Here is a 16293-nt window from a genome sequence, read left to right as displayed (position 1 = left end):
TTTTTTTATTCTCTGGCTTTAACAATTGTGATTTAGATTTAGAAATGGCTATAGCCAGATTTATAGTCTGTTTAAAACATCAGATCAAACTGGTAACCTGATCTGTAATGATGGGATCTCTTTCACATCATTACAGCACTGGAGTTTTATTTCCTTTTGTAAAATAGTATGAGATATTGATCCCTCATTTAGAAGCCATTGGTTGGCACCATTATCTACATTCTTTCTTCACTCAGTGTTTGTAATAAAAACATTGATTTCAGATTTTCTTTCATTTCCTAAAGCTGAACTGGAAAATGTTTGACAATTCTCATATAGTTTTGTGGTTTTCTAGAGGTTACTGGCGGGGTGGGGAGGGACAATAGTTTTAAATAGTTTTTAAATCTTTAATGTTATTGAGAAGTAGTTTAGTCGCTGTCATTTTATTGTATCTTGTTGCATTTTATTGTATCTTGTACTTATTGTAAATAAGTATTGCCCTCAATTGAGGAAACCACTTAATCACTTGTTTAAATCCCAGTGACTTGAACAGAGAAATGCCAAAAGTGTAAGGAAAGTTAAACACGTGCTTAAGTGCTCTCTTAAACAGAGGTGCTTTCATGAATCCAGGAGATGGAGCAGAAGTAAAAGCTGAAAGGTTAGAAGAAATAAAACATACTGTATTTCACTATATAGTCCAGAGGTCACGTAGCTATACATCCAGATAAGTTCATGAATGTCAACAGAGTGGAATTGTGGTCACGGGATAACTGTCTCCTGTATGGTTTAAAGTGCTGTGTCAAAGCCAAATCTTCAGTTAAAAGATAATGTCCACACCATGTGACTGAGCAGGGCCGGCAAACCCTGGCAGAAATCTGGGGAGGTACGCAACTTCCCATGCACTGCCCACGCACTGCCTCTGCGTGAACCTGAGAACAGTACCCCTCAGGGACTAGGGACAGGGAAGACACCTGGTGGGAAGAAGCCTGGGGAAAAACAGTAGCAGCTAATTTAGGGAGTTAAAGGGAGCAGTGCATGACTGCTGTTCACAGAGTCCCTGGGTTGGGGCCCAGAGTAGTGAGCAGACCTGGGTCCCACCTCTGAGGAAGTGGCCTAAGCCATGAGATGAGGATAAAAGATGTATCCAGTGACATGTATTATTGCAAAAGACTTTTGGTCAACATTTCTAGTGAAGGTTGCTCACTTGCCATTGTTGAGTAGCTGCATTCTGATGGCCAAAGGCTAGTGAACTGATATTAGTTAAATTGGAAAAGATGGGGATCAGTATGAAAATTGAAAGGTGGATAAGGAATTGGTTAAAGGAGAGACTACAGCGGGTCATACTGAAAGGTGAACTGTCAAGCTGGAGGGAGGTTACCAGTGGAATTCCTCAGGGATTGGTTTTGGGACCAATCTTATTTAATCTTTTTATTACTGACCTCAGCACAAAAAGTGGGAATATGCTAATAAAGTTTGTGGATGATACAAAGCTGGGAGGTATTGGCAATTGAGAGAAGGACTGGGATATCATATAGGAGGATCTGGATGACCTTGTAAACTGGAGTAATAGTAATAGGATGAAATTTAATAGTGAGAAGTGTAAGGTTATGCATTTAGGGATTAATAAGAAGAATTTTAGTTATAAGCTCGGGACGCATCAATTAGAAGTAATGGAGGAGGAGAAGGACCTTGGAGTATTGGTTGACCACAGGATGACTATGAGCCGCCAATGTGATATGGCCGTGAAAAAAGCTAATGCGGTCTTGGGATGCATCAGGCAAGGTATTTCCAGTAGAGATAAGGATGTGTTAGTACCGTTATAGAAGGCTCTGGTGAGACCTCACCTGGAATACTGTGTGCAGTTCTGGTCTCCCATGTTTAAGAAGGATGAATTCAAACTAGAACAGGTACAGAGAAGGGCTACTAGGATGAGCCGAGGAATGGAAAACCTGTCTTAGGAAAGGAGCCTCAAGGAGCTTGGCTTGTTTAGCCTAACCAAAAGAAGGCTGAGGGGAGATATGATTGCTTTCTATAAATATATCAGAGGGATAAATACCAGAGAGGGAGAGGAATTATTTAAGCTCAGTACCAATGTGGACACAAGAACAAATGGATATAAATTGGCCATCAGGAAGTTTAGACTTGAAATTAGACGCAGGTTTCTAACCATCAGAGGAGTGAAGTTCTGGAACAGCCTTCCAAGGGAAGCAGTGTGGGCAAAAGACCTATCTGGCTTCAAGATTAAACTTGATAAGTTTATGGAGGAGAAGGTATGAAGGAATAACATGATTTTGGCAATTAATTGATCTTTAACTATTCATGGTAAATAGGCCCAATGGCCTGTGATGGGATGTTAAATGGGGAGGGATCTGAATTACTACAGAGAATTCTTTCCTGGGTATCTGGCTGGTGAATCTTGCCCACATGCTCAAGATTCAGCTGATTGCCATATTTGGGGTCGCGAAGGAATTTTCCTCCAGGGAAGATTGGCAGAGGCCGTGGGGGTTTTAGCCTTTCACTGCAACATGGGGCACAGATCACTTGCTGGAGGATTCGCTGCACCTTGAAGTCTTTAAACCATGATTTGAGGACTTCAATAGCTCAGACATAGGTGAGAGGTTTTTCGTAGGAGTGGGTGGGTGAGATTCAGTGGCCTGCATTGTGCAGGAGGTCAGACTAGATGATCATAATGGTCCCTTCTGACCTCAATATCTATGAATCTTACTAATTGGAGAACAAGTTAAAAACTGCTTTTATAGCTAAAGTATACTATAATTCTAGGAGTCACTGGGATCCTGATTGACGTTTTTTTAATGTAATAAATATAGTAAAGTTCCTTCTTGTAAATTGGTTGGTTGATATCAATTCTGTTTGTTATAATTTTACATAAAGTGCAAATTAAAAGCATCCATTTCTTATACAATGTAAAGTTTCTTTCCAATAGTTGCTTTATTTTTGCTGTTGATTAATAATCCTATTTAAATAAGCGTGCATGTTCACCTGCACTTTTGATGCCGTGCCTTATTGGTTTAAAGAGATGAATTGATCATTCTATGATAATGTACCATATAAGATGTATATATATGTAATTTGAATCCATTATAAAATTCTAAAAACTATGCCTCAAGGTGATGTGACCTAAAAGTGTGTGTACACTGTCAACTTGGAAAATCACAGTTCATCTTAAAATGTTGTTTCAATTATTGTCGTAAGTAACCTTAGGAGGAGAAGGTATTTTTCCTCTTTTTAATTTTGCTGTGTGCATTTGACAGCACTTAGTGAATAAGCTTCACTGAGTTGCTAGCCTCAGTTGCATCTCTGTGGTGCACTGCTCTCCGAGGATCCCATCTGCACACTCACCCAAGACTCTTCAAGAAGGTGCTTATAATTACAGCAGCAGCATAGCAGGTGTTTGTGCAGAGAGAAAGGAGAAGGGCTGATCTGCAGCATGTTTTGTTTTGTTGCTCTTGAAACCAGCTAAAGACCCTTAAACACAGTAAAAAAGTAAATACTCTCTTTTTATTTGTTTAAATAAAAAGTCAGACTATGCTACTGGAGACTTGAAGGTGGCTATATTAGAAAAGTGACATTTTGCAATTAGCTAATTCTAAAAAAAAAGTCAAATTGACAGCATGTGGTGAATTTAAACATGAGGTGAATTTATAGATCTCCCATCAGAGCACCTAAAAGGTATCTGCTACCACCATCATAAATGTTGTGCAGTAGACCCACTGCAGTACTTCTGAAGATTTAAAATCTTAGCTTGTGTTCTAAATGCTTATTTAAAACTTTAGAAGAAGGGGATTTCAAAATAGCAATTGCAGTTCAGGCAGGACACTGCAAGTTTTCCCACTGGTCTTTTGCACTTAAGTCACACTGTGGTGCAAATAATACTTTTAGATACATAAACCTCCTGTCAGAAGATTTTAAGTGAAAATATCAGCCCATAAGCTATAAGATGCTTGTTTATTGGTATAAAGGAATTTTGAGTCACCTGAGCATACTGTGACACTTTTGAAAACAAATTGTACTACCATGTTTCAAAGTTTTGCTGTCCTTTGGGCAACAGAACTCTTTGCGGGGGGCAGGCGGGGGGTTTGTTCCCTTGGCATAGAGGAAGAACAGCTTTTAGAGGAGGGAGATCATAGATGAAAGTTAAGAATTTTCATGCACATTTTTCAAAATTGAGAATATCAGCAGCTTGGTCCCTCAGTGTGATTTCCAGGGGCAGACCAACCCTAGACCCAAGCTTATGTGGGTGTGCCACACCACTGTGTCACTCTGCTTTTTTTCACCCCTTCCTCCACTAATTGGCTGGCTGTTTTTGATTATTTTTTGTTTTGCTCAGCCACTTGTGGTGGTGTGGCAAAAATGTTTTTTGCCTGTGGCCAACCCTGGAGTTTTCTCCCAGTTAAATCCTGATGAAGGCTTCCTTATCTGGGTGCCTAAATTTAGAGTTCTAAGCCCATGGTTAGGTTCCTAAATCTGAGCACAATTTTTAAAAATGCTGAGGACTCAGTAATTCCCACTGAAGAGAAAGGGAGTTGCTAGATATTAATACCTTTAAAACAATCAGGCTACTCATACAGGCATAATCAATGTATGGCACACCGTGAAGAACAAATCCACACTGTAGAGCATAGGTAATTCAGACTCTGAAGATGATGAATTTCCTCACTTAAGCAGATTCTGTGTCTGATGCGTAGTCACTTTCCAACCACTTTCCTCTCAGAGATGTCCTAGCAAAAATTTTCAAGCACTGTCTCCAAAATTAGGCCCACATATTTTGTGAATACTACTCATGTAACTGTATTATTCATGGAGCTGGTAGCACCACCTATTGTTAAGGTTGTCCAACACTTTCCATTATAAAACCCTAATTTCAGTTGCGTATAACTTTGCAAAACTTTAGAAATTTGGGCTGAAATTTTACATGCCCAACTTTCTGCCTTAGGCTGAATTGTTTGGGGAAACTGTAGCCAGAACAGTATATCTGTTTCTGAGAAGGAGGCTAAAGAAAGGTATGTTTTGCCATGTTAAAACCATTATTGCAGCCTTCTCTCTGAAATGCTTTAATGTCCATATACTTTGTAGCAGGAACTTGTAATTAGGTAGTGAGGGATCTTTGTGTCAAGGCTGTCTTTGTGAAAATCTTCCCAATTTTAGCCAAGTTATAAGCCATTGAAAATTTGCAGTTTTCATGCGCTCAGTAGAGACTTGCTAGAGCTTTACAGCAGAAAATCTATGAAAATTGTACCCTCACTGAACACATTTAAACCTCTCTCAGATTCTACTGCTGACCAAACTGAACATATATCCTCTCCACATGGTGACTGAGCATGCTCCAGCCCAGGGCTGTGGGATTCAGGACTTTCCTAGCTCTCAGCTGCTCTGGGATGGGATGAGACTGGGCACCAGAACTGAAAGCAGTGAGCCTGCTTCTCATGTGCTCCCGATGATTCCCAGCTGGCACCCAGGCAACCTGGAAGGGGAAAGCACCTGGTTTGACTGCAGAGGGGACAAAAGCTGAAGCAGGGAGGAGGGGAAAGGAGTAGATTGGGACAAGGAGTCTGGAGAGACTGGGACTGGTTGGGCAAGGAGACTGGGAATGGGAACATGGGGTGTGGGGGGAGGAGGCTGGGACTGTTTGGGCAAGGAGGTTAGGACGAGGCTGACAGAGGAAGACTGGGCCTAGGAGGCAGTGAGTGAAATGGTGTGGGGGCAACTGAGATCAGACAAGAGGCTGTAGACCAGGTGAGCAAAGAGATTGGGGAAAGGAGCCAGAGTGGGGACTAAGATTGCATGAGGAGCCCAGGGAAAGAGACTGGAATTGGGAGTCAGCCAGGACCGGGGGGTTGGGGGAAGGGGAGGTAGACAGTTGGAATGAGGAGTCAGCAGTAAGGAAATGGGACTGGCTGGACAAGGAGACTGGGGCTGGGATGAGAAGAGTTGGAATCCAGAGGGTGAGAGGTAAGTTCTTGAAAAGGCATTAAGTGATCCGTGTATTACTTAAGATATCATCTGTGTCTATAGAAAATAGATTGTTGACACCAGTTATTGGCAAAGGCAACCTATTAAATTGCCACCTAACAAGGACCAGCAAGAAGAGAACAAGAAGAAAGAGGCTTTACAACTACAAAATGGGTTGTTTGACCACAAAGTCTTTAAGCATATGCTTACTGTGTTTGCTCTGAGACAAAAGTTTCATTTTACTGAGCTATGAATCCTTCTCTTTTTACACAATCCAAAGGTGATGTGGTTCAGAAGGTGTTCATCTAAAAATAAAGGAAAATGGCAGGGATTTGACCCAATAATGTAGATCAGTGGGGGCTAAACACAATAGTATTAAGTGGTGAATAGGGAAAGGTAGGCACCATCTGTCCACATAGTTTCAGCTATTCCTCTATCTGCCTGATGACCAGGTGTGAATGAAAGGTGAGCTTTAAGAACAAGGTCTCCAAGTAGCCAGCCCTTATTTCATCTGTTGACAATGTGGCGCTTTCTTATATTAATTGCCAGGAGGGTACCAAAGCAGAATATTAGACAGGCAAGTGTTTTCTTAGAAGAGACCAAGAAAAGGAAGAATCTCACAGCCATATCAGCAACTTACCTGGCATGACCCCTGTTTGCAGGCAGACTGCTTAGTTGTCAAACCATAAGTTCAGGGGGATGGTCTCTGAACAAGATGTACTCAATTTCAGTTTGCATGATCTGCAAGAGACCTTAAGTGGATAGGTTTGTACCTCCACAGAAAGGCAAGCTGCCAAAATTCTGCCCCAGATTCAGAGCTTCCTGCATACTGGTAACGGATGCATTTCAAACCAGCTGGCCAGTGGCCCTTACATATGCCTTTCCTCTCCTTTCTGCTTATCCTAAAGATCCTATGAACAGTGAAGACAGATGGAGGAATGTTCCTTCTTATAATTTCTGAGTGGCCTGGCATGCCATTGTATATGGTACTCAGCTGACAATTCCATCACCTATGCTCCCCATTCTCATGCCCCAACTTACAGATCTGTTGTTTCAAAGCCAGTTCATTGCACTTCCCCTGAAAACATCTTAAAGACCTGACATGATTCTGGACATTTGTCTCCCTTCTAAACTTGTCGTCTGATAGGGAAAGGACTTGGCATTCCTGAGATGTCATTAGACCTACACTCCTACCTTGAATTAATAGCCTGACTGCATTTATCCTATATTTGGATTGCTTCCGGTGCATTTGTTGCTAAATGGACTGGATCATGCACCTGTGACGTTCCCCAGGGTATAACCTGGACTGCTGAACTGTTATGTCCCCTCAGCTCTATAGCCAGAGGTGCCTTTTACACTGCTTTGCTGTGAACAGCCACTGTTCCCGGTTCTGCTCATACACAGCCATTAGCGTGTAAAAGCACTCCCAGCTGAATACATAAAAGCTCTCCAAGCCACTCATGAATTACATACAGGGAAAGACCCGCATATTCCTAGCCCCAGCCTTCTACCCCAGAAACATGCATCTTATACTGTTCAGTACCCCCCTGGACAGTACAAGCTCATAGTAAGTTTGTCATTTCAACAAAGGAAAATGATTGTGCACTAGCTTTGTTGCCTCAAGTGAACTTTCCCAAACACTTGAATCCAAACACGTAGTGGGTCAGATAAAACAATAAAACTAGTTTATTAACAATGATAAGGCTGATTTTAAATGGATACAGGTGATAAGGCATACAGTCAGAATTGGTTACAAAAGAAATAAAAAGATAAAATTGCAAGCTAATCCCTAAATTTTAACAAGCAAGTGAACCTAAAAGCAAAAAGGTTTGTCTCACTAAAAGCTGCAGTACATTTCACAGTCTGTCTCTCCTCTAGCCTGTGACCCATGGCTTAGGCCTGTGCTCAAGTCTTTCCACTAGTCAGCTGCCAATGCTGGTTCAAGGTTCTAGTCTTCAAAGCAATTAGCAGATGAAGCCCCGGTTACATTTAAAACTGAATTTTGATCTACAGCCATTGAACAGTTTTAAGGGTTTAAAAATCCTTTCATAATATAATCCTCTTGTTCCACACTACAGTATCTTTCCTGTTTAGCATATTTGGAAAGTTATCTCTTATACATGAACATTCCATAAGAATGTATAGTTCTCAAACCTGCAAAAGGAGAGCATGCTTGATTCTAGATGTAACTGGAAATTTTGTGTCAAATAAAATTGGCGAATGATGTTCTTAGCAGGTTCCTTAAGGGAAAATAGTTGAGCTAATTCCTGTTGTAGTTCCCATGTATTGCTGGAGGGTCGTGATCAAATGAGGGTTTTATGAAGCATAATTGGAATGCCTAATAGTAAGGGTTTAAAATATGGTAATGCTGTTTCTTCCCCTCTTGTCCTCTTCTCCTCCCATTTTTCCTCTGATTTTATTGATTTTGCATTTTAATATTTATCTATGACCTTTACCATTCCAAATGAAATTGGACATCATACAGTCTAGCTTGTTTTAAAATAAAGTTTGACATATAGAGACATTTGGGACCATTTTCTTGAAACTTAAGGGAGCACTGTTTCACTAAGATTTGCTTCCTCTTTAATTGGCAGTGGGAGATATATTCTCCAATGTCCTGTCCAAATTATTGTTGTATGGCTGTTGACCTATTTTTAAAATCTCTGGGTCCAGTCTTATTGAACTTAGTTAATACAGTAAGTAGTTCCATTGAAGCTACAGCAGGTTCTCAGTTGGTTGCCTTCTGGAAAGTGGGAGGTCTTCTCTTTCCCCTGGAAGATGGATGGATGATTTTCTTTCCCATTTGTTCTCTTTGCCTACGGACTTTGTGCTCAGTCACTAGGGACTCAAATAGCCATGAAGGCACCTCTCAACACTGATCCTTGTTCATATGTCTTTTCTCCCTCTGGCCCTAGGCCTGAAAGATAGGGAGAGTCAGAAGAAACAGAAATGTGCAGGTTATACTGGGAGAGTGGTTCAGTGCCCTTTCTTATAAGTGTATGGAATTGCACACAGCAATTTCTTTTTAAATAAAATCCCAAACCAGACACAGCAGCAGTGTTACCACCTGTTTCTGTGGCTCTCCAGTGGTGGCTCTAGTAACAGTACGTATATTTGAAAGGTTCATTGTACTAGCTACTAAGTGAACTTCAGGTTTTTGACTAAATAGCGTCACCTAGAATTTCACTACTGTTTTAAATTCCTTCATGAAAGCTTTTGGTGTGAGACTAATTGATTAGAGCTTCAATGCTTAAAATATATAGACATTAAATACAGGTTGGAGGTATTTAAAAGGTTGATTCTGAAAAGACATGACTAGAAAGTCTACTATAAATGTGTATGGTATTTGCTAAAAATTCACACTTTATTTTAGGTCTCTGTGTTTAAATCATTAATAAAAAAACCAAACATACATATGTCCATTTGGTTGTAACAGAAGGCTAACACTTCAATAGCTTTACCCAAAACAATCTGGAAATATTTAAACAGAAATGAAACACAAGCACAAAATTAGGAGCACTGTTGTCTTGCATTTTCCCTCTCCACAGGAAAACTGCTGGAAACTAACACTTGTGTTAGAGCACTAAATTGCTAACAAGAAGAGACCTGTATAAAGAAATATTACTCTTGCTCATTCTCTCGCTCAATAATGCTAATAATTATAAAGGATTAGTGTGCAGTTTTGTGTTTGCAAGCAAGGTTAGATTCTAATTCTACATAAAAATGCATGTACAGTCTTTTTAATGGTTTAAAATGAGTCATTCTGTTGCATATTTCTTATCTTATATTAAAATATATATTGGTCTTGCATTCCATACACCTTTCCTATCCTTGTGTTTTCATTAGTAGTATAGAGTGAAGTGCATTGCTTGATACTCTGCATCTGAAAAGCCACATTTTTCTCTGTGTTGAGGACTTTTATTACATTTATTTATTGTGGATTAATGGGATCATAGGATATTTGGATAGTAAGGTTCAATAGAGGAGCTTGGATGTCATAAGAGAATCACTCTCAAAGAGGTTTTGAGATGTGATGTGCAAATGAGTGATTTTTAAATCTCCGAGGCATGACTATGTCATAACAACCTTAACCTCCACATTTGCTTTATTACTTTTATTAAAACAAATCTGTATGTGGGTGATATGTGTATTTTTGTGATAAAGGAAATGAGATGGCTTATTTATTATGTGAACAGTGCTTTCAACTAGGAACTGAGTGATTCACTGAAATGTTGTGGAAATGCACAGTTCAGCAGGAATGAGTGTTCCATGGTTTGATTTCAGCTTTTAGCACTCAAGTGTGCAGCTTGTCTATAAAATGGTTATTCATTTCCCCTCTCTAAATTAATAGACAAGTATATGTACCATCAAGATTATTGGGCATGGAATAGATCACTCATGTTCAGAGTGTTGTTTTTATGATTTAATTGTGTTGTCTTAAGTCTTGATTGAAAGGGCTGTCTGAAGAGAATGCATGTCAAAAACCTAGAGGTCTAAGGATACCAGTGCTCCATATTGTAAGTACTTCTTATCAGTCATACATTTATTAGAAGGATGTGTGCAACACGACTTCCCTTTTGCAAGTTGTATCTAAAGGCAGGACATAAAAATAAATTTAATAATGTATGCCTTAGGTTAAACAATTAAACATGTGACAGTCTAGTGAACTGCTAGAACCATATGATACTATGAGAGAAACTTTATAGCACAGCATTTAAAGAAACTTCCCTGCCTACAGTCCACACGGTCCACTTTGCAGGGTTCAGTGCCCTTGTTGTATACCAGCAATCTGCAAGCCAAAGGCCAGAAAGGTTGTTGTTCCTCTGCTTCTGCCATATTTAGTGTCATCTTTGATTATATGAAATAGCTCAAAGCTGAGGGAAAAGAACATATGAGCAGGGCACAGTGAATGGCATTTCACAAGATATGCTTTGTTTGACCCCCTTCCCACTAAGGAAAATTGAAGTCTGTCCCACCAATAGTGTCTGCCTTAAAAGAATCAAAGTACCTTTACTCTCAGTGTCAAGTACAGCCAGGTGTTTTCCTGGATGAAAATTACATTGGCAAAGAACACTTCCATAGACTACTAGAAGGAATAATAACCCTAAAATTCATGTGAGAGGCAAGCCGGAAATAATCCTCTAAGTTTATTGGGCACAAAATCTTTTGGAAGTGGGAGATTGTGGTGTGATCTAACTGCTCTTGGCCATTGGAGGCAGGAAAAACCCAGGTCATGTTAATAAGCAGAAGGCACTTGACTAGTGTGGGAAAGGGTGGATTTTATTCAGGCATCACAGCATCAAATCATGGAATCCTGTGTATTGGAGATTGAGGAAGACTTTTAGGTTGTATAATTATCCATTTGCTAGTTGTAGGTTTGTTAACTAAATCATATGGTGGGAAAGGCATGAGCTCTGTGAGAAAAGCAGGCAAAGATCCTACGAGTTCCTGGTTGGCAAACTTTTGCTGGGGAGTTGTATGCTCTTCATTTCTGAATGGCAAAAAACCCCAGCCATGTGCTGAAACAGCAGTCACCTGGCATGTATGGAGGGGAAAAAATTAAAGCCGGATTTTTGAGTGAAACCTGTTTGCTTCTTAAACTGCACTGGATGTTTTTCAGTCAGCTAGAGATGCAAAAGTTGCTGAAAGACTGTTTCTAAATAAAATTGCAGATCTGGAGGCTTAACAGCATTTAAACCAATCCTCAACAGCAGTTCTTCTGGCTGAAAGGGGGGTTCACATCTTTCACTGCTGTAGCTTTGGCAGTCCGATCAGTGAAGCCTGCCTTTTTGGGGCTGGCAGCGAGAACACCAGTCTGCCGCTGCTCTGATTCCCTACCTTGTTGGCAAACTTCAACTAGCATTATATGTGCTTGCTGCCCTCTATGGCTGGTGGTATGGGAAGTGGTACTGAACTGTCTACCTTGGAGCTGCAGATTAATTGAGGTGTTAGGTACTGCAGAAAGGCACTAGTAGCACATTGGAATGGGTTTGGCAAAACTTCAGGCTGGCTTTTTCTTTAGGGTCCAGGCTGAAACTTGGAAAGATCCTTCCTTGGTCCCTAAGATACCTGACCTCTGTTAAGTGGAGCTTGCTGTTGTGATGCTGTTGCTTATAGGGAAGCTCTCAAGAAGGAAGAACAATGATGGGAATGATGCTGGTGGTGGTTGCAAGTAGGACTGTTGAGCAATTTCAAAAGTAATTGCCATTAATTGCACGATTAAAAAAATTAATCACGATTAATTGCACCGTTAATAGAATACCATTTATTTAAATATTTTTGGATGTTTTCTACATTTTCAAATATATTGATTTCAATTACAACACAATACAAAGTGTACAGTGCTTACTTTATGTTTATTTTTTATTACAAATATTTGCACTGTAAAAAACAAAAGAAATAGTATTTGTCAGTTCACGTAATACAAGTACTGTAGTGCAATCTTTTTATTATGAAAGTTGAACTTACAAATGTAGAATTACGTACAAAAATAACTGCATTCAAAAATAAAACAATGTAAAATTTTAGAACCTACAAGTCCACTCAGTCCTACTTCAGCCAATTGGTCAGATAAACAAGTTTGGTTACAATTTGCAGGAGATAATGCTTGTTTACAATGTCACCTGAGAGTGAGAACAGGTGTTCGTATGGCAATATTGTAGCCAGGGTCACAAGATATTTAGGTTCTAGATGCGCTAAAGATTCGTATGTCCCTTCATGCTTCAACCACCATTCCAGAAGACATGCGTCCTTGCTGATGACGGGTTCTGCTCGATAACGATCCAATGCACTGCAGACCGACACTTGTTCATTTTCATCATCTGAGTCAGATGCCACCAGCAGAAGGTTGATTTTCTTTTTTGGTGGTTTGGGTTCTGTAGTTTCTGCATCGAAATGTTGCTCTTTTAAGACTTCTGAAAGCAAGCGCCACACTACATCCCTCTCAGATTTTGGAAAGCACTTCAGATTCTTAAACCTTGGGTCGAGTGCTGTATCTGTCCTTAGAAATCTCACATTTGTACCACCTTTGCATTTTGTCAAATCTGCTATGACAGTGTTCTGAAAACGAACATGTGCTGGGTCATCATCTGAGACTGCTATAACGTGAAATATATGGCAGAATGTGGGTAAAATAGAACAGGAGACATACAATTCTCCCCCAAGGAGTTCAGTCACAAATTTAATTAATGCATTATTTTTTTAACAAGCATCATGAGCATGGAAGCATGTCCTCTGGAATGGTGGCCGAAGCATGAAGGAGTATATGAATGTTTAGCATATCTGGCATGTAAAACCTTGCAACACTGGCTGCAAAAGTGCCATGTGAACACCTTTCTCGCTTTCAGGTGACGTTGTAAATAAGAAGCAGTCAGCAGTATCTCTCGTAAATGTAAACAAACTTGTTTGTCTTAGCAATTTGCTGAACAAGAAGTAGGACTGAGTGAACTTGTAGGCTCTAAAGTTTTCCATTGTTTTGTTTTTGAGTGCAGTTATGTAACAAAAAAAATCTACATTTGTAGATATAGTTTCACGATAAAGAGATTGCACTACATGGGAGCTATTTTATCTTTGAAGCTGTAGCAGCTGCCAAGTGACTTTGCATCCTGGGTGGAGAATTCCTTTCCCCTTCCCTAAGCCCTCTGAAGAATGCCTGCCACAAGCCCATGTACTCTGGCTTAGTTCAGAGTACAGGCTGTGTGAAAGTAGTCATTTTGATAATAAAAACAAGAGTAGACATGAAGAATGTAACTGATTATTATACCACAGAAATACTAAGACAAGATATATGTTTACTAACATCTTCAACTCCGAAGACAGGGTAATAATATTGCTCAACAGGATCAGATACTGTTTCTTCGAGAGCTGAAGGAAATCAGCCCATGTGAACTTCAAGAGCAGTGCATGAGCCTAATGATACCATCACATCTATGCCTGTCGCTCATGAGGCTGCCAATAAACTGCATTGCTGTCATAGACACACAAAAAAGCATAGACAGGATTTGAAAACACCGTTTTTATTCTTTCACAGGTATTCCAAGCTGAATTAGATACATTTAAAAATAAATATTTAAATGTTAATAGTGTCCCCCTTAATGCTGTTGTCTATTGTTATTACAATGTGTGTGTTTTTAGGTAACTTCTAAGATTTAAAATACATCAGGACACTCTGAAAAAAAAAAAACATTTTTAGCACATTAAGGTAGGATAATTTAGTTATAGCCTGTCAATAGGAAACAGCTGTTTGCTACTGATGGGTTTCTCCTACTCCCCCTTAATCAAGCTGTTTCTAATTGTATGATTTACCAAATCTCAGTTTTCAGAAATTTGCTAGAAAGGCAGCTTTTGTCATACTATGTCGAAGCAATGTAGATCTGGTTAAAAATATTCTATTTCTAACTATATAGTTAATAGTTCATAGGGACTAGGTGTAAAGATTCTATATTTCTAAAACTCTCCTTAGAGGCAGTTGAACTCCAGAAATAGAGCCTATTATGTCCAATACACCCTCCATGCCAATCTGGTTAATTTTTCATTGTTTGATCTTCCTTTCCATAAATGTACTTGGGCAGAGCTAGTTCAGACAGTAGGCTAGATTAGTTTTGATCCAACAGGGTGGATTTAACTTCTTGAAAGACACCGTCCTGATGCTGAAGCCAAGTATTAACAGGAACAAAATTGAGTTATAGAGCTGTGAGTTTTTAGGTGACTTGGCTTTTATATTCACTAGATTGGTAACATTCTGAGTGAACAAAAGGCAAAAGAGGAAAAAAAGATTTATAAAGTTTACCATTCGAAAGACAACTTTTTCAAATAAAATCAAAAGTTTCCAAAATGCATGTATGCTGTTGTTCCATTGAGTTTCATGTTTATAAATAGAAGTGTTAAAAACCTTAGTAAAAGATAAGGAGTACTTGTGGCACCTTAGAGACTAACAAATTTATTAGAGCATAAGCTTTCGTGAGCTACAGCTCACTTCATCGGATGCAACCGATGAAGTGAGCTGTAGCTCACGAAAGCTTATGCTCTAATAAATTTGTTAGTCTCTAAGGTGCCACAAGTACTCCTTTTCTTTTTGCGAATACAGCCTAACACGGCTACTACTCTGAAATCTGTCATTGGTATTTTAAGCCATTTAAAGGTTTATTAAATGCAAATGTTAATGTTCATGGATATTATATAAGATATATGCATTTAGTTTGTTTGAATTGAAATTTATAAAATATTATTTTTGGCACAGTTTGAGTAATTAGCAAAGTATGGAATACGGGGGGTGAATGTTCCATGTGTTTGGCTGTTCATATATATTTCACTAATTATTGTTAACTGAAAGGTGCTCTTTAGTTGATATTGTGCATAATTCAGTTATAAAAGAGCACATTTTGTTTATAATAATTTGTATTCATAATATTTTGATTATATGAGTGATTTTCCTCCTTCTCTCCTCCAAGATGACTATAAATGAGTATCATGCTTTCTCCCAAGACTTCTGCAGTTAAAGGTTATTTGTTACTCAGTAGTTGTCACTGAAGCTTACAGAGTCTTGTTGCATTTTCTAATAGACATTATTATGTTATACAAGATTTCTTTGTTTTGTAATTTGTTGCATTTTAGATTTTATCTGGCTAATAGCATTTTTTGCAAATGGTTTTTAAAAGAACAATGTTAGAAACTAAAATTATGTTTCATTAGGCAAAGATTAATATCTGTGACCTTTATTTTTGGATCAGCAACATAAATATACACTTTTTTCTATGTCAGTCATTGTCTAAGATTTCATCTTTGTTCTGCTTTCCATTACATACCATGAATTATATGAAATTAATTTAATCGCTATTCCAAACAGAAATTAAATGTGCTCTAATCCAGAGTTACGTTGTTTGCTTTTACAACTGTAAGTCATAAGTAATTAATTTTCCTTGGAAAATTAATTCACTTACCATTCCCAGTAGCATCATATGTTGACACAGGGTTATAGATAGTTTAATATTTTTCTTCAGCATGTTGGCCTCAACTTTGGAAGACCTTGTATCAAAAACAAATTCAAATTTACTCAACTGTATATAATGCAGGGTTATTTAAAATGAATGTTGTCTTTATTGCTGTCCAGATGATGATGACTCTAAAATTATGTTTGAACTTTACAAAACCTTAAGCTTTTGGATAGATGTGAGACATTTTTTAAAAAGTTGACTATCTGGCTCATTTTAAACTTGAATATCATGACCACTAGAACTCCGTCAGGGAGCAGGTTAACGGTATATTCACAAGGCCTTTCATCTACACCTATGGACAAAACCATTCTTAAACAAACCTTAAATTGTCTGAGCCTGTTAAAAGTGACTA

General features: G+C 38.8%; 1 protein-coding gene across 1 annotated transcript in view; it reads left to right on the top strand.

Annotated features, from left to right (window-relative positions):
* The window catches only part of SRBD1 (S1 RNA binding domain 1), a 237846-nt gene that overhangs the window by 155201 nt on the left and 66352 nt on the right, over positions 1-16293 (top strand).

The sequence above is a fragment of the Dermochelys coriacea genome, chromosome 3, assembly GCF_009764565.3.
Source record: "Dermochelys coriacea isolate rDerCor1 chromosome 3, rDerCor1.pri.v4, whole genome shotgun sequence".
Lineage (NCBI taxonomy): Eukaryota > Metazoa > Chordata > Testudines > Dermochelyidae > Dermochelys > Dermochelys coriacea.
The sequence above is the reverse complement of the archived record's forward strand: the minus strand, read 5'-3'. Positions and strand labels throughout refer to the sequence as shown.